General features: G+C 39.9%; 1 protein-coding gene across 3 annotated transcripts in view; it reads right to left on the bottom strand.

The window, feature by feature from the left end:
• LOC149796975 (protein mono-ADP-ribosyltransferase PARP15-like) overlaps positions 1-9,495 on the bottom strand; it is a 62,779-nt gene extending 53,284 nt beyond the window's left edge. For 2 of the 3 annotated variants that reach the window (XM_089961660.1, XM_089961663.1), the window contains exon 1: positions 9,390-9,495. The gene's annotated coding sequence lies outside the window, so the exon portion shown is untranslated. Of the gene's footprint in view, positions 1-9,047 lie in introns of all 3 variants that reach the window. The other variant, XM_089961661.1, reaches the window with a different exon arrangement.
• Between the last annotated feature and the right edge of the window lie 15,322 nt (positions 9,496-24,817).

The raw sequence follows: 24,817 nt of genomic DNA, 5'->3' as shown, positions 1-24,817 counted from the left end.
TTATTCTCATCCTTGTATGCTACTATATTATCGTGAGCATTTTTCACAACACTTCACCCGACAAAAAAAATCAAATCCGTGCAGTTGTTTAATCGCAAATGGAAAACATCATGTCCATCATGGACGCACCGCCTCCATCATCACATCTGATAATGGAACCATCTTACTTATTCTGTCCGTCCGACAAGAATAAGTATACCATCATTGAGAGGCGACTGGGTGATCAGTCCAGTCCTAAACCTCACGGTAGAGCGCTCCACCTTCCAACTGAAATGGTGTGCTAGCATACACCACTCAAATAAAAATAAAATCGGTGCCCGTCCTGAACAGATTTTTCCAGATCATTTTCGATGCCTCTGCATCGTTGCAACCATCAGAAATTAAACTGAACTACATTACTTTATGCATGTACATCTAACGGTAAATAGAGTGCTGTAATATCCTCATGGTCGACCAGGCTCCAACGTTTGGTACTGCCTTGCCTATAATGAGGTGTTCCTCCCATGATAGGGTGCGAAACGATAAATATGACATACCTTCGACGGCTGTTTTATCGACTTCACGCGATAAGTCACATCGTCAAGTATCTTCACAACAACAAATGGGCCCTTCCAAGACGAGGTACGTTCTTTACAAACTCCAACCTCCCTGACTGGCTGATGTACCCACACAGCTTGTCCTATTTGTAAAAGCCTTTTTCTGGCTAAAAGATCATAGTATTTCTTCTGATGTACTGTTCTTTGTTTCAGACATGTCTTGGCTATTTCATGAAACCGTTCAAACTTCTTCCCTAGGTTAGATACATACTCTTCACATTCTATAGGCGTATCGATGCTGTTTGGCTGTCCAATTACTGCTTGTAGTGGCATGACAACTCCTCGTACCAAAATCATCATATTTGGTGTCTGCGAAGTGCTCGAGTGCACAGAAGAGCTGTATGCAAGCATAACTTGTGGCAGTATTTCGTCCCAACAGTTCTGTTTTGATTCACAATACATGCTCAACATCATTTCAAGCGTGCAATTAAATCTCTCCACATTTATATTCGACTTGGGCCTCATGCTTGTAGTCGTGTTTTGTCAATACGCAGATATTGGCACATATCTTGAAAAACTTGAGACTTAAAAATCTTCCCCTGATCCGAATGTAACTGCAAGGTGTTCAAAATCGGCAGATGAAGTTGTTAACAAATGTATGCGCAACGGTTACAGCCTCCTGATCTGGTATAGCAATGGCCTCTGTCCATTTAGTAAAACAATCACATATGACAAGTATGTACTTGTTTCCGCGTCTTGTCCTTGGGAAAGCCCAAGAAAAAAAAATGCTACTCTTTGAAAGATTCTCAAAACAACATATTGTCCTAACGGGGCTCTATTATGGTTTCCTGAAGGTTTACGGGCGGAACATTGGTCATATTTTCGATAATATTCTTGAACATATACTTTCATACCTGGCCAGTAGAATCCAGTCTTCAGTCTCTGGAGACTTTCTAAGCTCCTGGGTGGGCTGCTGTTGGTATGTCATGCAAATACTTCCAAAGCTCTTGTTTCTTGGATTCGGGGACGATGAGCTGAAATTTAGTGTCCACGTCATCGCATTCCCATTTGCGATTCAGCATGCCTCCTTGTATGCGTAGACGATCCCACTGGGTTCAGAGCCTTTTTATTGATGCTGCACTGCTGGAGACATCGTCCCATTTCACCCTATATTTTCCTTCTTCTAGACCAGTCTTGTGAGTAACCTCCATATCGTATGTACCCAACTCTTGCAACCATCTTGCAATTTGTCTAGTAGGATCTTCTAAGTTCCACATCCAGCTCACTGCTGCATTGTCGGTGCGAAGGAAACATTTTGACTATACAAGTAAGAGTGGAAACTCCTAGTTGCTAGCACAACTGCTAATAACTCCTTCTGAGTGATACAGTATGTAACTTCGTGCTTATTAATGGACTTGCTCATCTAGGCGATAACTCTTTCGACACCATCTTGCTCTTGCGACAGAAATACTCCCACCGACAGGTCACTGGCATCAGTGTCTAGTATAAATTGTAGTCCTGGCTTTGGGTATCCTAAGATTGGAGGCGACATTAAAGATTGTTTTAATCGGTTGAAATATTTTTCACATTCTTCGGACCAATTGAACTTCTTGCCTTTTTCGCATATCTTATGCAACGGTTTTGCAATTTGGGTAAATCCCTTGACAAGTCTCTTGTAATAGGAAGCTAGTCCAAGAAAGCTCATAATTTCACTGGCATTATGTGGAACTGGCCAATCCCTAGTTGCAGCGATAATGCTTGGGTCTGTGTGAACTCCATTCTCAGAAACAACATGTCTCAGGAAGTTTACACTTTTCTGAAGAAAACAAAATGCATTTTGATGGCTTCAGCTTCGGGTTTGCTTCTCGCAGAAGGATAAACACATGTTCCAACCTTATGAGACTTTCTTCAAAAGTCGACCCTGAGTCCATAATATCATACATGTATAGCAAACATTCTTCCCATTGCAAACCTCTCCAGGACAGTTTCCATAAGACGCTCAAACGTGGACGGACTGTTTGCTAACCCAAATGGCATGACTGTGAATTGATACAGACCTTGACAAAGTAGAGAAGACAGTCTTCTCACTATCTTCAGTGGCCATTTCAGTTTGCCAAAATCCAGAATTGAGCTCCAAGCAATTTAACCACTTTAAACCTGAAAGGGCATCAAGACACTCATCAACCCTGGGTAAGGGATATGCATTCTTCACCGTTACATCATCGAGTCTCCTGTAGTCTACCCAAAATCGGGTGGAATTATCCTTATTGGTGACCAACACTATGTTGGAACTCCATGCACTGTTTGAGGGCTCACTGACTCATTGATCAAGCATTGTCTTCATTTCCTTCTTCTTTATTTCTCTTTTTCCAATAGGCAATCTACATGGATGCTGCCATATAGGGGTAGCATTTGCTGTGTTGATACGATACTTTACAAGATCAGTCTTTCCAATGTCACCAGATGACATCGAGAAGATATGCTGGTACTTTATCAGTAAAGATGATAGCCTTCTCCTTTCTTCGTTCTTAAGGTGAACAGAGCTCCTTTCCCATAAATCTTGTAGATGTTCTGGCAGTTTATCAGTTGTTGATTCCGATTCACATAAGATACTGCATTGCTCTGAGTTAACTCTGGGCCTGGATTATGATCACAGGACTCACATGTTCCTAGTTTCATTTTTTTATATAACACAACTGGTTTTCAGCCAAGATTTAATATCTGTGCCGTTTCATTCTTAGCTTATGAATGCATTATCCCTCTTGTGAGTACGGTTTTCTTGTCCTGCTAAAATTTCGGAAAAATCTCGATAATGCCATTATCAGTTAGATGTTCCGATCCGGGTATTAAAACTGGTATACACATTCGAGATAGTCTCCTTCACTACAACACGGCACACCATGTTGGCTTTCCCCTTCCCCCCCCCCCCCAGTGTAACATTGAATATCACCGTAATATGTGCAGAGGAGTAAACGTTTATAATCACTTTTGCTGACATGCTTCATCAGGAAGTCTTGCCCTAAAATGGCATAGGGGTCTATATCACAAACTAAGACAGTCGTTTTATAAACTGAGAAACCAATTGCTAGTGGCATGTTGAAACATCCGCGCACTCTTAATTCATTGCCGTTTACGTCGAGTAACTTTAAGTGTGTTTGCTCTTGTGGATGTGTCTTGTCGTCATCCATCATCAAGTACTTATATGGAAGTATTGTAGAGGTACAACCGCTGTCTATTAGGAATTGTATTGGTAATCCATAAAGGTCACCTTTCACAAAAAGACTAGTATCCCATTTCCCTGTTGTTTTCCCAATATGCCCCAAACGTATACAGTTTTCATATATGTCGCTTCCATTCTTTTCTTCGGAAGGCCGTTCCATATCCATCAACTCACGGCATAAAGAGGTGACGGCTTCAAGTTTTCCTGTCCCCTTGCATTTTATGTTCTTGGCTTGCTTCCATGACTTTGACTGGTAATACTGGTCTGAGCTTGACATTTCTTATAAACAGGACAATTCCTGGAAAAGTGGTCTGGTGCACTGCATATGAAACAGGTCTTGGTTCCAGTATTCCTACTCGAAGAATGATTTTGGCCCTGCCTGGAAAATCTTGTTTTTCCAGTCGCTCAAGTCGTTCAGTAAGCAGTCTAATAGACTTCTCTCTCAAGTGTCATATCGATTTCTGTCTGTAGATTATTTAAATTCTTTCCTGGATCACTATGACCGAACACGCCTCTGACGGTTGATTTTCCTCCCTGATTACCCATGATGGCCTCGTATCTTTCAATTATTTCGACTGGCTGTGCAACGGTCTGAGAGTCTCTGTCTATGCATCTGCATTTCATTTCAAGCGAAGTACATTTATAAAGCTGGTTAAGATCTAATGCTTCTTGAGCTCTTGAATCAAGGTTGACAAATGCCCTCCGTGACATCTGTCTTAAATCGTCTGCAATGCTGCGATCGGCTCCCCAGTCAAGCGCTTACGGGATTCCAGTCGCGACAACCATCTGCTCTGTTGTCTTGTGCTGCCAAATCTTTGTCCCAATTGTCGGACTAATGCTTTGTAATTTCTCTTTTCTTCTGTAGATAAGCTAATGTAAAATGTTCTGGCTGGTCCTCTCAAGCTTGCGGCCAAAGCTAGAACTTTTTCCGAGTCCTTCCAATGCCCAAGTTCTGCGCAGATTTCAAAATGGGAAATATATTCTTCTCAATCTTCAGTTCCACTAAATGGTTCTGGCTTTATACTAAAAACACCACTTGTTCTGCTATTTCTAGGTCCCCTGGCGGTTTGCACGCTTCATAGCCCATTACATCTCCACCATCTTCGTTATTATAGATTTCATCAGAACTGTCGTGGGAAACTTCATTTCCTTCCACATATATGTCTTCTTTGCCAATTTATATCTGATCTTCGTCCTCCTGTCTAAATTCAATATCTGGGTCAGGACTTTGTACCATTCTCAAAACAATGAACACTAGGGTATATACTGATGTTTTCTCTCCTTTGGAACCTCAAGTAATTATGGTTATATACTTAGCGCTGTTGATGTTGCCACCACACTTCGAACATGTACTTAGGTTCGATCCTGGATGTTACATAGAACTATGACATCCCACTTCTTGACACCATTTGTAACTGATTTGGGGGTGGGTATGGGCTAACTTGTGTAAATGTAATGATAAATTTCAAGAATGCTCAAAGTCAGTACCATTTTATTTTTTACTATGAAATTCTGATAAGATGCTTAATACAAGAAATATGACTAAAACATGAATGTATGTGTTTGATTACGTGTAAAATATGCAATACACAAATGCTATAATATGCTGGCCTTCATAATCTTAAAGTAATCATTCAGCAAGAAATGGACGACCCAGGGAGTAAGTATTTTGAAAGTTAACCCTAAATTCTTAGTGTGGCGGCAGATAGCTGCTTATTTATGTGGCACAATATTACTTTTATATTAAGCTTGAATCAATAGCAGTGAATGGAATTTGTTTGAATTGAATTGATTCCTGTTGTTGTACTATATATATATATATATATATATATATATATATATATATATATATATATATATATATATATATATATATATATATATATATATATATATATATATATATATATAATTCCAGTCTATTATCGAGAATATAACATTAAAATTTGTAGACTTGTCTTATTTTTATAAGTATCTATGAGCTTTTAAATGCCATCCAATAAAGTTGTAATTATAACTACCTCAATACAGCGCCTTTTTATTTGGTGGAGATATGTTGATAGATGCGCTAATGTTGACAGCTATCTGCCAAATTTCGAATTTCACTCATATTTATACTCTTCGGAAAGTAGTCATGTGAGGTAAATTAAATCAATCATTGCTTGTCCGGGACGCCGAGCAGGCATGATGGTGCCGAACAGATACTCCACAACCAGCGTCGCATACTGAGAGTTAATATACAATTTAACTATCATCACTTGTCCGTTTACACTCTGCATTAGCAAATATATAAACATTACGTATTATGTCGTGTCCTTCAAACGTCAACGTACTTGAAATAGTAACCAAGACAGTTAAGCTGATAACATTGAAAATATACTAACCAGCATAAAAATGAAAAATACACCATAAAATATTAAAAACATACTTATTCTTGTATAAAAGAAGGCCAGCATTTACAATCAACAAGTGAAATTTAATCAAAAATGTGAACTTGACAAATTTACTGTGTGGAACCGGTCAAGTGATATAGTGTCTGCCATCTTGCCTGCAGACGTATTTTCTTGATGTCAGCTGTTGGTGTTACGAGCTTAAGGCTATTTAAATGATGATTTGGGTGGGAATTAGAGTGTGATAAACATACTTCTAGGTGTGACAAATTCATATAAAATATTATTCCAGACGATTTTGAGAGTATTTAACGATGTACGAGGTTGCATTCGATGACACATGTTACCACATGACCGGCAATCACAGTTGACATGCAACATGAACGGTTTAATACAGATATCAAGGTAAGTCGCGATCTATACAATTCTAATACATTACAATGTTTAAAATCATTCTTTCAGTAGTTTATATATTCATTGACATGAACAACATGTTAAATTTATGACACAGAAAAACCACCCTCCCCGTTCATCATATTAAAGATTTAGAGCCCCCATGTCTATTACAATATATTGCGCAAAATCTAACCTTTGGTGCCATCGGGAAAATGCTGACGAAACTTTAAACTGATGCCTGAAGACAAGACCAAAATTGTTACTGAGAAACGTCCTTTACTTGATTCGTTTTCATTTTGCAGTTATTCGTTCAAAGTTTATAAATTATTATCAAGAAAGGGTACTCATTTTGCGCGATGTTGATAATGACTTTTCAATATTAATATCAATAGCCATGCAAATTATATATATATATATATATATATATATATATATAGAGAGAGAGAGAGAGAGAGAGAGAGAGAGAGAGAGACAGACAGACAGACAGACAGACAGACAGAGATCTGTTTTTTATACTGTTTAATGTATTTTCGAAATTAAAAAGGTTTTCCCAGTCATCAGCTGTTTTCACTGAAGTTTGTTTTAGGTAAAGGTGAAATATCTTCAAAGTTACTGTTAATATCAAAATAACCATCTTTTCAATATTCAATTTCCCAAGCTATAGTCTTCCGTGTCTTTGTAATTAAAATGATGTAAATGATGGCCGAAGTGTTAAGCTATTTGATTTTTAAACGAACTTGATTTAGCAACAGTTATGTTTCCGCATTTTCTACCATCTATTTGCATTTAGCTGCTGAGAAAGTGTTTTAAATCCTAAACAAATCAATTATTTATTTAATTAATATGAATGAAAATAGAAGATAAAAAAGGGACAATTAACAGTTTCCAAAATAATCTTGAATCAATTGCTAAAATCCGTTCAAAACTTAGAATGGATGTGAAGAGCAACTCCTTCGTCAGGACAGTTTCCATTAGTCAGTCTTAAACTCCCTTGGAACATAAGTATGTGCATTTTGTATGTGGTATAAATTTAATAGGTATACACTTTATTTTTATACCACCTCGTACGTAAATTATTCATTAGGAGGAATCTCAAGAAGTTTAGTTTCCTTTTAATGATAAACGGATATAGACTCGTAGTATATCAAAGACACAATACATATAATACACACACACACACGCATATATATATATATATATATATATATATATATATATATATATATATATATATATATATATATATATATATATATATATAGTGTCACTGGTACGGTCACGCGGTACAGGTTAACAAACAAGCACTGAAGACTGAATTCAATCGTTGCCAATTCGTAAACATGTAAATACCTTTATCACTATCAATGTAGCATATGAAGGCTTATCAAATACTGTGAACACATGAAGCTCAGTTGATAGACTGTTTGCTCATTTCTGTTTGTATTCTCGATCTTTTCAAATTTCAGATTATACGCAGTCCATACCACGCGTTTAAATTATTAATGCAACATGGTTGTTCCCTTCACAAAACAAACTGAAAGGTAATTCAATGTTGTTGTTTTTTTTTGCAACCATATCTACGCTAACAAGGTAATTGATTTTCTTTACATGTACGAATTTAAGTAGGTGATAAATCCCATTTTTAACATATCCAGCTCCAATACCCTTTTGTAACTGCAGTCAAGAAATGGTGAATAATACAATGTCTGCATATCGTCTGCTCCACAATTTAAACAATACAAGCAGAATTGATGACATGGCTGGCGCTCTTTAATACAGTATTATGTAATTGGTGGGAGGCATGATGTGTATATTGTCAACCGTGTGAGTTTTCTTTCAGTGTGGGTTCTTTGACGTGAGTATGAAGTCAGTTTAATGAACCTTGTCATCCCTTTCAAATTCATAAAAAGTGTGATCTGAACATGGCGATTAAAGATTACGGGGAGCTGGGGTTAACCATACATAAGCCATACGAATATCATTAATCGTAATTATTTAATTGATCTAATTCAACTCGGACATAACATGATCTTGACTTAATTTATGAATTTAATATTTAAATTTTGTTATTAAATGTCTTGCTTTTACAAATTATTCCCTGATTTCTTTAAAGTTTTAATGTGATACCGTTCTACCGACGGTCACTGTATTTCTCAACAGCCGTGGTAATAGGACGTTCTTTTTCAAGTGCCTCCCGTTTGAGGTCACTTCGGAATAAGCAGCACTTTTTTTCGGCCCGTTGATTGAAAATTAAAATCATTCACCTTGTCAAATGCACCACACATTCATTCATGTAGCAGGATACCAAAAATGAAAATGTAAGAATAGCTAAACTTGTCTGGGTTTGTCCATCCCTATGTTTCTCTGATGATCGATCACAGTGGGGGAAAAAAAGAGAGGGTAAACGGCTTCGCACGTTTTAATATTTAAAAATATTTTTAGAACCTTGTATTAGTGGGAGTATGTTATTATTGTATGTGTGTGTCTTCTAATCAATAAACTTACCGAACACTGGACAAGCTGTTGCAATGTGTCATTATTCATTGGTATTGTGAACACGTTAATTAAATCCCATGGAAAGTGTATGCATAACATTACGAGAACCAGGTCATTGTAGGTTACTTGGCGTAAGTCCACGTTCAATTATTTCTTGTTCACTCTCACTCCACGGATTTTCAATGCATTTTTCTCCCTTATCATGTGTTGAAAAAATGGCGTTATAACCCCATCACAGCCACCAAACGAAACGAAGTAAATCACATTAATACTTGCGATCAGTTCTGCTATATCTCATGAAAATAAGCACCTAACGACAGAAAATGCAGCATGAATCAGTCCTGTACTTACTTTTGTCGTTATCAACACAAGCTAGGGGTTAATTAAAACGCGTCCGATATGGATCCGGCAGCCGCTGGCCTTCATGAGATCCGGGCCTTATAATGATCCCCTGTCGTACCACGACAGGTACGAACATGTGTCAGCCTTGACCTTTCCATTTTTAAAACAAAAAATGGCTTTATGTATAAAAATTTACCTAGTATTAACAAAATGACAAATGTACGAATGGTTTAGGAATTTCTGTATAATAACGAATATTATATCGATCAAAAAAAATATTGGAGAAAATGCAAATTTGAAACTTTACGTCTAGTGCTGCATCGGTTCCTGTTTTAACTATTTTACTGAGGGCATGTGTTTAAAAAAAGGCATGCATCTCTGGAAGAAATGACACAAGAATTGGCGTTCGGATTGAAAATAAATCGGTGCTCTGTTTTATTTGTATACTGTATGTTGCAACATGAATATTTGTACATTTAAGCCAAATATAAAACTATAAACACCACCATAGGTCACATAATTTCACAAACACACACACACGCACTTCAAACCATTTGTTTGAAATACACCTTAGGAAATATGTTTAATCCCCGGTATCAAACAAGACAGAACTTGTTAATTTTCATTATAAATCAAGAGATCTTTCAAGTTGCTAAATAATCCGTCTGAAGGGTTAACGCTGTGCTTTTCACTACGGAAACGAGACTGAGTTGTCCTGGGCAGGTGAAAAACAACTTATAAAAGCTATGCTTTCGTACAATTATGCCTTATGCCTTGTTGACTTCTATTGATTTCGTTGGTTTTTACATGTTGCTACTGTTTTGCACGGTTTCCATCTACCATATTCTATCTTTCCATTTTTTATATGCCCATGAAAGAGTTAATTTTTTGACAGGCCAATGTATTAACCTCAATACAGATAGGGATGTAAATACATATCAAAGATTGCCTACCTTTTAAAGAACAAAAAAGACAAAAAACAAAAACAATAAATATTATCAAAGAAGACTAATATACAAAATTCATAGTTGGGATGACCAGAACAACAGTTAAATATAAGCTTTTTACATACATTATATAAAACATTGACATTAGATCAATACTATTAGGAATACATTCATACATAAATACCGTGAGACAAATCAATTAGTATATAACTTAATATAATACGCTTGCTCAGTACTTTAAGAAAGGAATTATTTTGTGTTTAAACAACTATATCAAAGCAGACGTTTGGACCTGAAGAGTGATAAGTAGATTTAGCCCTACAAAAGTAAGCACAGACATATGTTGTCGACGTGGCAAGACACATGGTGGGACGGTTATTATTTGTAGGTTTATATTTACAGCCTTTACAATTCGAAGACGAAATTAATTATCTAAATTAACTTTAATTTCATTCAACGTAAAAGCGCCTGCGTAGACGTTTTTGCCCTGCGTTAAGGTTTTAATTCTTGGGATTTCTAAACTATTTGAATCTCTAAAACTGTATTTCTTGGCTTGATAACGTAGGAAATAATACAAACATTGCAGAGTAAATGTATTCAGAATTTTCAAAGTCTCAAGTGCCATTAACCCAAGTCTATGCGCTTTGGGCCTTGGAGATTTTGCCTTACGTAAGAGTGCATTGTCTACTTCTGGTGCAATCGTCCTACACAAATCTCAGATAATATTCTTGCATTTCTTCCAAGCCTGGTAGCGTTCTTATCACGTCAGAAGTGCCTGGCTAAGGGATGAAATTTGAAAATGGAAAGAATAAAAGCATATAGAATTGTCGGTTTGTTGAGCCTTGTTAATATTTTGACAAGTACGTTTTAAGACATGTCTTGAAACTTTAAATCAACACTTTTTTTACATATGCTTCAAACTGCAGTAGATGGTCAAATCAATTCATAGCAGTTCGACAATTTCTTCACAGTTTATGGCGGCACTGCTTACATCAAGCACAGGTTTCATACTAAATGTCATTTTACCCACAGTTACCTTTTGAAACTTTTTAAGGTTGCATCGAATTCTGTTCATGGTGAAGCAGACAATCAGAACGTTGTGCTCTTTTAGAAAGTTTTAGATGGAACAGAATAGAGTTTATTTTCATCAGTACAATTATATAGAGCCCTATATTGAATAAAATTATAGAAAATTTTTATTTAAAACAACATTAAAACACAACGGTCTAAGCATAGTTCCCTTTGGAACTCCTTTTTGATTTTCAGACCAAATACTCAAGAAACCCAGCGACTTAAGATGCTGCTTTCGATTTGACAGATAGCTCAGTAAAAAATTATGTTGCTTGCAAATGAGAATAGCATGATCAAGACGGTGAAAAGCCTTTGATAAATCCATCAGAACTTCGGCTACATATTTGTCTTCAGTCTTCGAGTAAACGTAAAATAGAGGTGTGATATCAATAACCCTTTCGAAAAGTCGTCGAATATTTATTAAAAATGTCCCCAAAAAGGCATGTCAATGAGGTTATAATTGTTTGCTCAAACAATTTGGATATGATGGGTAAAATGCTTACTCCTCTGTAGTTGTTTATGCCAAGAAGATTGTTCGTCTTGAAAATCGGATCTACCTGTGCTTCCTTCAGACGATCTGGGGAAAAAATATAGGAATGTAGTGTCTCGTTAAACTAAGGCATTCTGAAGACCAATGTCCTTTCTCTTGACAATAACAGGTATCTTGACTTATCTCCTCTGAAACCTGTCTTGCTTTATGACGGTCTGGACACTCTGAAGACCAATGTCCTTTCTTCTTACAGATATAGCAAGTATCTTCACTTTTATCTCGAAAGGAGGGGGCGCAGTCCGTCGGATTGTCCCAAGAAACTTTTCTTATGACACCTCGCAAAGCTTTGATCAGAAGTTCGATATATGTAGGCTTTTCCATCGTTCTGGTCGGCTTGAGAGTGAAATGAATACTAGAAGTAAATACACTGACCCTTTATATATACACTGGTGTGACATGAATATAAAGGTACCCATAGCGTTTAAAATGTAGTCATTTGACTTTTTCAGTCAAGATGAAACGATCTCATCTATTCGTAGAGAAAGGGGAACAAAGTAAAAGGCAGAAACGTCGACTCGTACAGTAGTTGAAGTCTTGGCATAAATTCATGCCAGTGATTTGAAGATGACATGAGTGAGCCAGAATCCAGACCCAGAGATTGTACACCCAACCAAAGTTCACCACCAGTAAACCCTGAAAAGTACTATCACATTCAAGAGACGGAAAAGCGCTCGTCTAGAAAATTTAGAACCACAGCTTACACGTACATGGTGAAGTTTAAATATTTCAAGTCCAAAGTAAGGTTGGAAAAATCAGAGGAGTTTATCACCGAGGTGTGGGATTCTTTGTAAACCACACTGAAACGGAAATGTGAAGCCAAAGAAGACGATCGCTTGAGACTTTCCATTCATCATTACAGTTTGAAGTGTCCCGTCTGGATCGAGTTTAGCAGCCAAGCAGATTTGATACCTTCCAAAGTCATCGACAAGATTCTACACGTGCAACAATCCAACGACAAATTTCACATTACCGATGGAAAAGCGACACTGCTCATGACCCACGAGTCTCTTTCCCAAGGGGCAGGACGCAAAAAGGTTTTATTGGTGGATGAACTTTGCAGCACAAACAAGAGTCTCGTCCGAATTAACAATCCTCAAGACCAGCTGTGTTCAGCCCGTGTCATCGTGGTAGGACGAACAAGAACGACACGGCAGAATGGAAAAGAGCTTGGCAAGCAATTCAAAGATCGTACCGAGCCAAACAACTAAGAGAGGCAGGACTCCTTTTACAGCAAGCGGGGTTATCCAAAGACACACCCTGTGGCATTCCTGAAATGCAAATATTGCAAGACGTCTTAGCTCCACGCTACACCTTGAAAGTGCACCCTCTAGAAGTGCGTGTTTCGAGGCAAATATTTCAAAGACGGAAAATACATTCATGTCTATCATCACGATGAACATTTCTATAACATCACCAATATCATTACATTCCTGGGAAATGGTTATTACTGTGAGAAATATGATATGGCTATAACAATCGAAAGCAACACAAGCATAGTGGATCGAAATGCTCAGGATGTTTGGCCTCTCAACCCTGCCTAGACGAAGGACAAGGACGAGTGCATTGTCCTGCTTGTCAGCGCACTTTTGTCAGCCCTGCCTGTTACGAACAACATCTAAAGACGCAAAGTTTACAGAAGAAATTGCTTGTCAACAACTGAGATTGTGCCCTATTTGTGGATAAGGTGTACGTACCAACAGTGCCAAGTCACAAGTATGTTCTAGAAAGAAACGATGTCACATTTGTCACCAAAACGTAGACTTGGAACACAAATGCTACATTCAAAAATAATAGTTCAGTCATCATAAGGAAGACGATGGCCAAAAGAAGAAGAAAGATAATTTCATCCTTTTCGATTTCGAATGCATGCAAGAGACCGGAATTCACATTCCTAATTTCTGTGTGGCTCATCGAGCATGCTAGAAGTGCTTCCAAGAGCCTATCATTAGTCATTTCCCTCACAAACAAATCTTTCGGGGACGGAACACGCTAGCCGATTTCGCCCAATAGATCTTAGACTTCATCGACGAGACATGGAGCCAAGAAGACATCGAACATTACGGAGATTGTCATCGCCATGACAAGGTGATGGTTCACAATTTCTCGGGATACGATGGACAGTTTCTTTTGAGATACTATACGGAACAAAGTACCGAACGTCCAAAAATGACTTTGAATGAAGCCAAACTCATTTCCATGCAAGTGGAACAAGTGCAGTTTAAAGACTCGATGAGTTACTTGGCCATGCCTTTGAGTCGAATGCCTAAAACGTTTGGAATGACAGAAATGGCCAAAGGCTGTTTCCCGCACTTTTTCAATACTGAAGCCAATCAACATGCCGTTCTACCCCATTTGCCTGAGGCTCACTATTACGACCCGACAACATGCGTACCGAACAACGAGAAGCTTTCTACGCTTGGAACCATACGCACGCCTCAGACCCTTTCGACTTCCAGGAAAAAATGTTAAAGCATTGTCGTTCGGACGTCGACATTTTCGCCGTTGCTGTGGACAATTTCGAGAATTATTCATGGAGCACGGCGGGATCGATCCTTTGAAAGAAGACTGCACCATTGCCAAAGTGTGTTCCTTAGAGTACCGACAAAGATTCCGAAAACACCCTGGTTGTTATCAGCCTTCAAACGACCAATATTTGTCAAACGTCACTACTCGGTCAAGGCCCTATGCTGGCTACATTACTTGTGCGACAAGGAAGACAAATGAAGGAAGCGGAAAGACCATCGGAACGTATTCGGTGGATGGTTGGGACTTAGGAAACCCCAAGACCGTGTACAGGTTTAACGAATGCTTATTTCACAGATGTCCCATCTGCTTCCCTCAACGTGGCACTAAAATGAGTTTTTACAATGGACCATGGAAGATTTGTACGAGGCCACTTCTCAGCGGCGCTTGAAGTTAGAACACCAAGGATACCAAGTGGTGGAAATGTGGGAAAACGAGTAAGATCACCGTTTGAAAACCGATCCGAGTTTAAACGAGTCGTGGAAAGTTACGAGCTGATAGACTGTTTGAACCCACGGGACAGTTTGTACGGAGGACGGACGAATGCCACCTGTTTGATGTACCACGCCGACGAAGAGAACGGAGAGGAAATCAAATACTTTGACCTGTGTTCATTGTATCCATACGTGTGCAAATATTGTCTCTTTTCCGCATGGCAACCGCAATTGCTGACAGAACACATCGACCTGGACAACATTCGACAATACGAAAGCTTGATACAATGTAAAGTCTTGCCGCCCACGGCCTTGTACCATCCCATTTTACTTCACCATTGCCAAGGAAAACTGATATTTCTCTTGTGCCGTAATTGTGCTGAAACGTGTAACCAAGACCGGCCTTGTCAACACACCCAGGAAGAACCCGCCTTGACGGGAACGTGGGTCAGTGTGGAATTGTTCAAAGCTCTGGACCTGGGATACCCACTGTTAGAATTGTACGCAATTTGCTACCTTCCCAAGACAGAACAGTATCAAAAGGGCGACGAGACTCAGAAAGGCATTTTCTCAGACTACGTGGATGCTGTTTTGAAACTGAAACAAAAAGCAAGTGGGTATCCTTCCTAGTGCCACACTCCCGAAGACCAAAATAAATTCAAAGAGAAATACTGGGAGAAGGAAGGCATCGCTTTAGACCACGTGGAGAAAAACGAAGCAAGGCGACCGCTTTCCAAAGTGATGTTAAATTGCTTGTGGGGTAAAATGGCACAACGACTGTGTTTACCCAAGATAGAGTATTTGACAGAACCTTCCCGAAACTTTCAGATGATTCGCGCAAAAAAACCCAAATACATTAAACACGAGTACGCCGTTCGTGAGGATTTGATCTTAGTCAATTACGCAGAAGAACTGGACTTTGCACAAGCCGACGCATTTGGAAATGTCACCTTTGCGGCTTACGTGACAGCACGTGCTTGCTTCAAATTGTACGAAGCTTTACAACTGTTAGGTGATTGTGTGCTGTACTTTGACACGGACAGTTGCATCTACATTGATCGCCAGTGACAGCACTTGCGATAAGTCAAGGCGATTCCATCGTGTTTGTGGAAAGCTTTCCTGGAGAAGACGACATAATTGTGTCTGACCCCAGTCAAACCCATCTAGTCATTTTCGATGACATGTTAGGAGAAGAAGAATGAATTACACTGTGCAAGGGCATCATCGTAATGTCAGTGTCATTTACAGCACTCAAAATTTGTTTCAAACAAAGTAAAGCCCATCGCACCATCAGTCTCAGTGCTCATTACTTGGTCTTATGTAAAAGCCCTAGCGATAAATCGCAAGTGTTATTCAAAGCCAAACAGTTGGGAACGCCTTGGCTGACTCATGCGTACGACGATGACACTCAAACCCCACTCGCCTATTTACTCGTGGGTTTAAAACCCACCACTCTCGATAAATTGCGATCTCGTACCCACCTGCTTCACCACTGGTGCCAAAACGAGGGCCTGTCGTATACACGTGCTCGTCGTCGACTTAACAAAAAAATCTATAAAAACCTCGGACACTTTGGATCTGTCACACACAGCGTCAACATCACGTCCCTTCAGTCTCATCTTCCCGTCAATTGATTGGAGCCTTGTACGGCATCAATCGCGAAATAAATTCCACAAATACGTGCTCATTTCCTAGAAGCCAGTCTCAAAGAAGTCTTGCAATGGTTTACGGTGACAGCACGTCAGTTACTGCAAGGTATCATTCACATTCCTCATCAAACAAAGAGCTTTTTTGAGAGAAACAAAATAGAATTGACGAAACTGGCCGATCCTCACATCGACACTCCAACAAAAAGCAAATCATGTTGAAACCTGGAGGTAGCGGTTCTCCAGGAGGTGTCATCATTCGCTCACTCTTAAAATGGGATCCTAATGTCCCCGAAATTCTCCCCAAGAATAAAGCCACTCCAAAAAAATGCCAAACAAACCCCAAAGAAGAAAAAGAGCAACGGTGTCAAGACCAGGTCACAACCCCAGAAAAAGAAGAAAAAAACAGCTTCTCCACTCAAAAGAAACACTATGGTCAGGACGCAACCTTACATTCGCATAAAACGACCAGCAACGACGGTGACCGCGTTTCCAGTAGCCTCAGGTTCTTCCACTCCTCCGTTGCTGGTGATGCCACCCATACCCACTTTGACATCGCTTCTTCCTCACTTGATAAAACGATGTAAAACCGCGTTTCCAAAAATTTCTCATCCAGCGGTGAAACCCTCCACCTCTTTAGCTACAGTGGCAGCTGCTCACAAAGTACCTGGCCCCAAAATCAAAGTCCAAGAGAGATCAGGCATGTTACAGAGTTTACTGGATTTGTCCAAGCAAGAACTGTCCCGATTTAGTCAGTTGGGAACCCCTCCACGACGTGTGATGTCTGTCATCAAGTTGATACGATGTAAAGACAATAAGTGGCGACACATTCCAGTATAAAAAAAAGTTTTGTGACAAAAGAATGGGATCAGTGTTTTTGTGCTCCTGACCACCAAAAGATGTCACACACCTACATCCCCAAACACCCAAAGCCATACATCTTCTAACCCCGAAAGGAAAGAAAAGGAAAGGACTTCCTCCTCGTTTAGTCAAACATGGGGACATGTTATCCGTCCTGTCCAAAGCTTCTCCACCCATGCAACAAAACGCATTCAAATAGCTTCCAAAGACGTCATCGATACCGTGTAAGAATGTTGTTTGAACGTCTTGAAAGGCACGATATCTTTGTATAAACACCAAAACAAAATGCTGAGCCATACATCGTTACGTTCTCCGCCAAATGGTTCAAAAGAAAATACTCATTCGTCAAAAGAAAAAGATGATGGTACAACGCGGTGGAATTTTGCCCGTGTTGTTAGGATCCTTGCTGAAAGGAATATTGGGAACATTTCTGGGAGGATTCATGGGAGCAAGATAAAAAGGACCAAGATAAAAGGGAACTCTGCATTCCAAAAATCTCAGACGTGACCAATGAAATCGAATCAAAGGACGAAACCTGGCTTAAGTGCCTTACAAACAATGGATGGAATACCCTCGTTGCCAAGAGCAACGGACCCAGCATTTGCCTCCCAATCCTTATTTGACCGAGATGTCCCATTTAGAACACAAATTGCAGTCATTGATGGATCGCAACGATTTGTCCGAAACAGAAAAGTTACAAAAGTACGGTCGACAATTGAAACGACTGCAACTCTTTCACTAGAAAGCTTTAGACGAAATAGCTCTATCCACTCTCACTTGGCCACCAGCAATATTGGCTACAAATATTTGTTTTGTGTCAACGACATCTTTTTAAAATTTACCTGTGTCGTGCCATTGATTCCCAAATCGATCAGTGAGCCAGTGCGTGCCCTCAAACTGGTCTTGAAACAAAGCGGTCATCAACCTCTTCGATGACAAACTGACAAAGGCGCCGTATTTCTTAACCAAGCATTCCGAAAAGAAATAAAGAAACGTGACATTAGTTTTTCACCACCGAGAATCCTGAAATCAAAGCCAGCATCGTGTAACGTTTTCAACGCTCCTTGAAAGAACGCATGTGGAAATATTTTACACATCAACACACTCTCAAGTACTTCAGCGTTTTACCACACTTGGTTCACGCGTACAGCCAATCTTACCATCGAAGCATCGGACGTATCCCTCAAGAAGTTGTTGTGATTTCGATTTTTAACGTAGCTTTAACAATCTTTCAGTCATATCGCTACAATGTCTGCAATGTGGCAGTTTATAATGATGCCTAGCACTAGGGCATCATGCCGCAGACATGTAGCATGATGTCCCCCAGTCACATTATCCTGACACCAGACCGACCAGTCCTAATACTAACCTCGTAATGCTGAACTCCAAGCGAGGCAGCTGTTAGTACCATTTTTGTAAGTCTCTGGTATGACCTGGCTGGGGATCAAACCAACGACCTTCCGCATCCGAGGCGCACGCTCTAACCACTAGGCCACCGGAGCGGTCCCCTCAAGAAGTGACTCTCGACAACGAAGTGACCGTTTTTGAGCACCTGTTTGGAGCTTTGTCAGTAGGTAATTGGGTGCGCATGGGCAAAACCAAACGCACTTCCGACAAAAGTTACTTACCCAAACAGACCACCGAATTGTTTCGTGTCACTGGACGAGTGCATGGTCGTCGTCCTGCCGTCAATTATTTCGAAGTTATGAACGGGAAAGTGTTAAAAGGAACGTTTTACTTGCCCGAGTTACATCGCGTGACCAGAAATGAAGATGAAATGTACGACATCGAAAGCATTTTCGAACGAAGAACTAGTAAAGTGGGATAAAGACGTGTCAAAAAAGTCAAATTGCGTCCAAAACGATATCCTCCCCGTTTTGATTTTTGTATCGACGCTTCGCAAGTCAACGACAAAAAAAAGAAGTGACCACCATCCCTTCCACACAGCCTCAACCGCAGTGACCATTCCATCATCTAGTTCTTCTCTGCAAGATCTACAAAAGCAACCCTTGTTTGTGTGGTGTAGAGAATGTGTGCCTAAAAGGCAAATCGTCTTTTTCTGCCAAGTCTTTGTGGTGTAGGGTGTCATCGGTGCGGCCATTGCCAATTTGAGTTTGCAACAAGGAGAAAAACAATCGTGGACCATTTTACTGAGTAGTTGCATCGCTTTCCTTCTTTCCAATCCTTCCCTGAAATACTCCTCGAACTGAAACAACGGGAGCCTTGTGTCTAACGTCAGTCACCACCCTAACAACACCTACAACCACTACCACAATAATCCTTTTTAGACACTCCTCTGACTTCCAGTGACCCCTCGCACAGCAGCAGAACTCTGGAATTATGAACAACAACAATCAATTTTACCTAACCTTACCGAGTTACAGTTCATGGAGATGTTTCCCAACAATAATTTGTGTTGTTACACGGCCAAATTACCTCAGACAATCCAATTAGATCATGAAGCACATGGGGAAGTGGCTTTGGTGGAAATGAATTACCATACACAAATCAGAAACATCACTGAAACTCAAAACAATTTTCACGTTAAAATCCTGAACGAACAATTGCAAGAAGAGATGAATACAATAAAGTTTTCAGGTCCCACTAAAACAGCAATCAATCCATAATTCACCATCTACACGTTAAAAATTTAGTGGCAAACATTTGGTGGACACAATTGCTGACAGATTCGTGGAAGCGTTTGGCAAAGCCCTGAACAGATCCAAAATAAGTGTTAAGATCGAGTGCATAAAGTTGCACGTCTCATAATGATCAAATTTTTCGGATATCGAAACGTTGGGCATTACTTTTAATGGCAGTTTGTTTGACATTTTGGGTCAATTTCGAGAGATGGTAAAAACGAATTTGAGCGCGATGATCAACAGCAATAAGGACTTTACAGGGATTTTGGATCTCTGGTAGAACTGAACCGAAGACTCAATTTGATCTTGGTGTACTCCAATGTGGTGGAGTACAACGCGGTGGGACACACCTCCGTACCTTTACTTCGTGTCATTCCTTTCAAAGTGGATTCTACCACGAACGCTGGCGAGAAAGGTGGAAACAACTATCACGTTCACACCTAATTTGTACATCCTCTCTATTTACCTGTCAGTAAGTCGTATTTCGACACTGTCAACATTGCTATAAAAGGAGAACTGGGACAAAATATTCCATTCTCCAAAGGGAAAGTCACGGTGAAATTACATTTTCGAAAACGATAGTCTAACGACTCGTAAGTCATGTATCCTGTGTACCGAGGAGTCGCTCTACAGCGAGGACATGGTTTAGGAGATATACTGAAATCAGCCTTTCGTTCGGTGGTTCCTGTTTCGAAACCGATGGTGACACGAGCATGGCACGCTTTGAACGATGCCGCATTGACTCACGGCAAAGGATTTCTCCAAAATGCCATCATCGACAAACAAAACCCAAAAAAGCTTTCTTGAGAGCTGGAAAAAATGTCTTGCTTCAAACGGGCAAAGACCTTTTGGGCCGTCGAAAAACTCTTATAAATGCCCTGGATGCTACCGAATCAGGCATTCATGCTTCCTTGACACCACAGCAAGGACAAGGCAGAAAGAGACTAGGAAGAAAACACCCCATCAGAAGCCTTCATACTAATAAAGCGAGGAAGACTAAGAAGAACCGTCCGAGACTTACACATTTTTGATTATTAAATCATAGAAACAAACATGATGCACCGAGACTTTTGCGCCTGTTCCACGTCGGAACTGCATCTGTTTGCCATGCCACCCACCATGATGACGATGCAAGAATCCCATTGGGTCGAATTTCATCACGTTTCCTCTGTCAAGGACTTAGGATCAACTCCCATCGAATTTAAAATCAAAGGACAGCCCGAAGATTACATTGATCTGAATAGCAGTTACTTGTACTTGAAAGTCGGAGTGATCGATACGGATGATACCGAACTAGAAGACGACTACAAAGTAGCTCCCGTCAACAATTTCATGCATTCCTTTTTCAGCTCAGTGGATTTGTACTTGAATAACAAATTAATGAGCAGTAGCATGGATACTTACCCTTATCGAGCGTACTTGGAAAATCTCTTGACGTACGGGAAAGAGGCCAATAACACGCACAGGTTGCCTGCGTTGTATGGAAACCTGACACACGGGAGAAGTTTAAAAGCGTAGATGACCACAATACGGGGTTTAAGACCGTAAAGACAAATTCAAAGCAAGCCGTAGCTTAGAACTGAAAGATCGCTTGTATTTGAACATGTGGATGCAAGAGAAGTATTTGCTGAACGGTGTGGATGTCCGCCTGAGACTGAATCTTAGCAGTTCCGCTTTCCACTTGATGTCCCTAGCTGCTGTTATCGATTACAAAACCATCATCCAAGAAGCCAGACTCTACGTGTGACGCGTGGAAGTGTTACCTAAAGTGGGAAACGACATCAGTCACATGTTGAGCAGAACGACTGCCAAGTATCCGATACGACGTGTGGAAGTGAAACCTTCACCATTCCCGCTAACCAGTGATCCATGATAAAAGTTCATCTGTTCCAAGGACAGTTAGTCAAATATTTAATCCTTGGTATCTCGATAATTCAGCCTTCAGTGGAGCCTACGATGAAAATCCTTTCGAGTTTCATCACTTCAACGTGTCCAAGATCGAAGTCAGTCGCGATGGCAAGACCTTGTGTAGCAGACCTTTCGAACCTAAGTTTAAAGAGAAGAATTACTTGAGATTGTGTTTGTCCCTGTACGAAGCCGCCGGTCAGTTAGGAACCAACACCAGTCACGGCATTTCGTACGAAGATTATGCAGAAGGTTACACTTTTTGGGGCTTTTGATTTCACTCCAGACCAAGGCAGTTCATTTTGGAAAGGACATGGGAGGATACCATGGAAGTAGAACCCCAAGACAAAGACGAAGATAACATAGTGGTAAAGTCCAGATGGCCAGAACCAGAACAACATTTAGTCTCCTGTTTTGCCAACAATTGGCAGAACAAATTACCGAATTGATCGCGAAAGATTGCTATGGATGTCAAAACGATCATCCAAGTCAAATTCAGTACGATAAATGTCTGATGCTGAGTCAAGAATAAAAATTGTACGAGTATCGGGACGAAGCTTGGGGTCTCATCTCGGAATAAGCCGTGCTGCATCAGTGGTATAGACTAGCGGGATCATTCCTCTCCTCCATTGATGGCTCTAGAGATCAGAGTGCGGAGACGAGGCGAAGAAACGGCTACTTGTCAGAGATTTTCAAGCAAAAAGTTCGTATTGAATTGATAACTTATCATTACCTGTGAGGAAACAACAAAATAACACAAAAATGGATACCTTGGAACTGTATTACCCTTTGAATCACAGTTCGTACAATGCTTCCTGGAATCCTATCGTGTGTGGTAAAGATGAACTGCCTCATCGCAAACCCCAAGACAATCAAGCTTGTGTCATCAACACGGACGACAGTCATCTCCCAGGAACCCACTGGGTAGTAGTCTACTTTCCTAAAGAGGGTTGTGTGGAGTATTTTGATTCATATGGATTGCCACCTTTGCAAGACGACATCATCAACTTTATGAGAAGAAATGCCCAGACGACACGATTCAATAATGTGAAATTACAAGGCACAGATTCCATGGTGTGTGGACAATATTGTGTGTATTTCCTTCATCAAAGCAGTCTTGGATATTCTTTAGAACATTTAGTGACTTATTTTGATCGTCACTCTTCTATAAACGATGACAAAGTAGATCGATGGTTTTGTAACCATTATTGTTAGCTTTTGCCTTTAGCTAGGAAACGTAGTGTAAATCAACGGCCCAATGACTTCCATCAGTGGAAGTCTAGCTTAACTTCACAACCTTGTCCACCTTGTCAAAAATAGTTTGTTATTTGGCGAAACAAAATGATTGTTTGATTGTTTGAAGAAAAAAATGTTAATTGTTGGTTGTTAGTTATTTGAATAAAAATGTTTTTGTTTTAAACAAAATGTGTCTGTCTTTTGTTTTCAAATTTTTATCATAATACATGCTTTTTGACTTATTTCTATCCTTCACCCTCAAATCAAACGATCCTAGCGTTCCGATTCTAACAGGGTAGGGATGTTTTCTATCGCGTCCTCGCTTGAACAATATAAGCGGGGTAGTCCAATCAATCAATCAATCAAGTCTGACTATCCATTGTTGACTCATTCTCCTATGAAGATGTGTTCAAAAGTAGCCAAGCTGATCGGAGCTTACGTGAATATACATCGTGTCAGGCAAAGCATGATACCAAAGCTGAAGAGATAGAGATAGAGAATGTCAGAATGTTGAAGGTGACCGAAGACCTAATACACGAGCTCTTCAGAGACGAAATCAAGAAAGAAAAAGAAGAATGGACGTAGAAGTACAGTCTTCAGAAGCAGAGAGAGCTCCACAAAAAAAACAGCCTTTTTCATGGCTGCTTCAATACTCTAGAAAAGATATAATAATTCAATTGCCAATGGTATGTTAGTAAGTTAAAAAATAGAAGTATGTCTTGTCAAATAGTTTGTGAGTTTCTGTTAGTAGTTAGGGTTTGTAAGTATAAAATAAAGTGAGTGAGTGTTTCTTTTAAGTCCGCGCGTTCCATGTTTTTGGGGTAATGCTATAATCAATGATAGTTTTGGTGACAGGAATATTTTCCTTCAGATCCGTGCTTGACAATTATAAACGGAAACGCTCGTCAGTCTGGCTACCCATTACGCTAACAAGTATAAGAATAAAAACCGTTGTGACACCTCCAGCGGCAGCCACAGTAGCTAAAGCACATTCACGGGCCAGAAATGTGCAAACTGCAACGGACCCCATCACCCCATCTCCAAAGACTGTCCATATAAAAGGAGACAAGAAGAAATAATACAACTCATGACTGAACAGAAATTACCATACACAAAAGCAAAAGCCTCAAGGCACTTGAAAAATACGTGGCAGGAAAAGGATTCAGCGCTACAACGCTCTGTTATCCCTAACCCTAACCCCGCCCCTCACCACGCCCAACTCAAACCCTCAAAACAACTAACAAAGGGACCCTCTCCCTTGCCCTCAAATGATAATAAGAAACAGGTAAAATACCCATTAAAAAATGAAAGCAATGCTAATAACAACACCATCAAATCAACAAACCCTGACATATCAACCTTCATTCTGGAGGTACGAACTCAAGCAAAAAGAGAGATTGTAGACAAACCAATGACGAGCAATGCAAGTAACAAAGGCAAAGGCAATGCAGATAACACAAGGATGCCCCACTCTGAGGTCTTCTCACATACCACCATTACACACTATATAAAAGACCTCCTGGAGGAAAATTACAACTCTCTCTCTCTCTCTCTCTCTCTCTCTCTCTCTCAGAACCACCATATACCATGTACCCCATTCTTTAAATTACTGTCAGACTTAT

This window comes from Sinohyriopsis cumingii, chromosome 6, assembly GCF_028554795.1.
Source record: "Sinohyriopsis cumingii isolate HCF-2022 chromosome 6, ASM2855479v2, whole genome shotgun sequence".
In the NCBI taxonomy this organism is placed as follows: Eukaryota; Metazoa; Mollusca; class Bivalvia; order Unionida; family Unionidae; genus Sinohyriopsis; species Sinohyriopsis cumingii.
The sequence above is the reverse complement of the archived record's forward strand: the minus strand, read 5'-3'. Positions and strand labels throughout refer to the sequence as shown.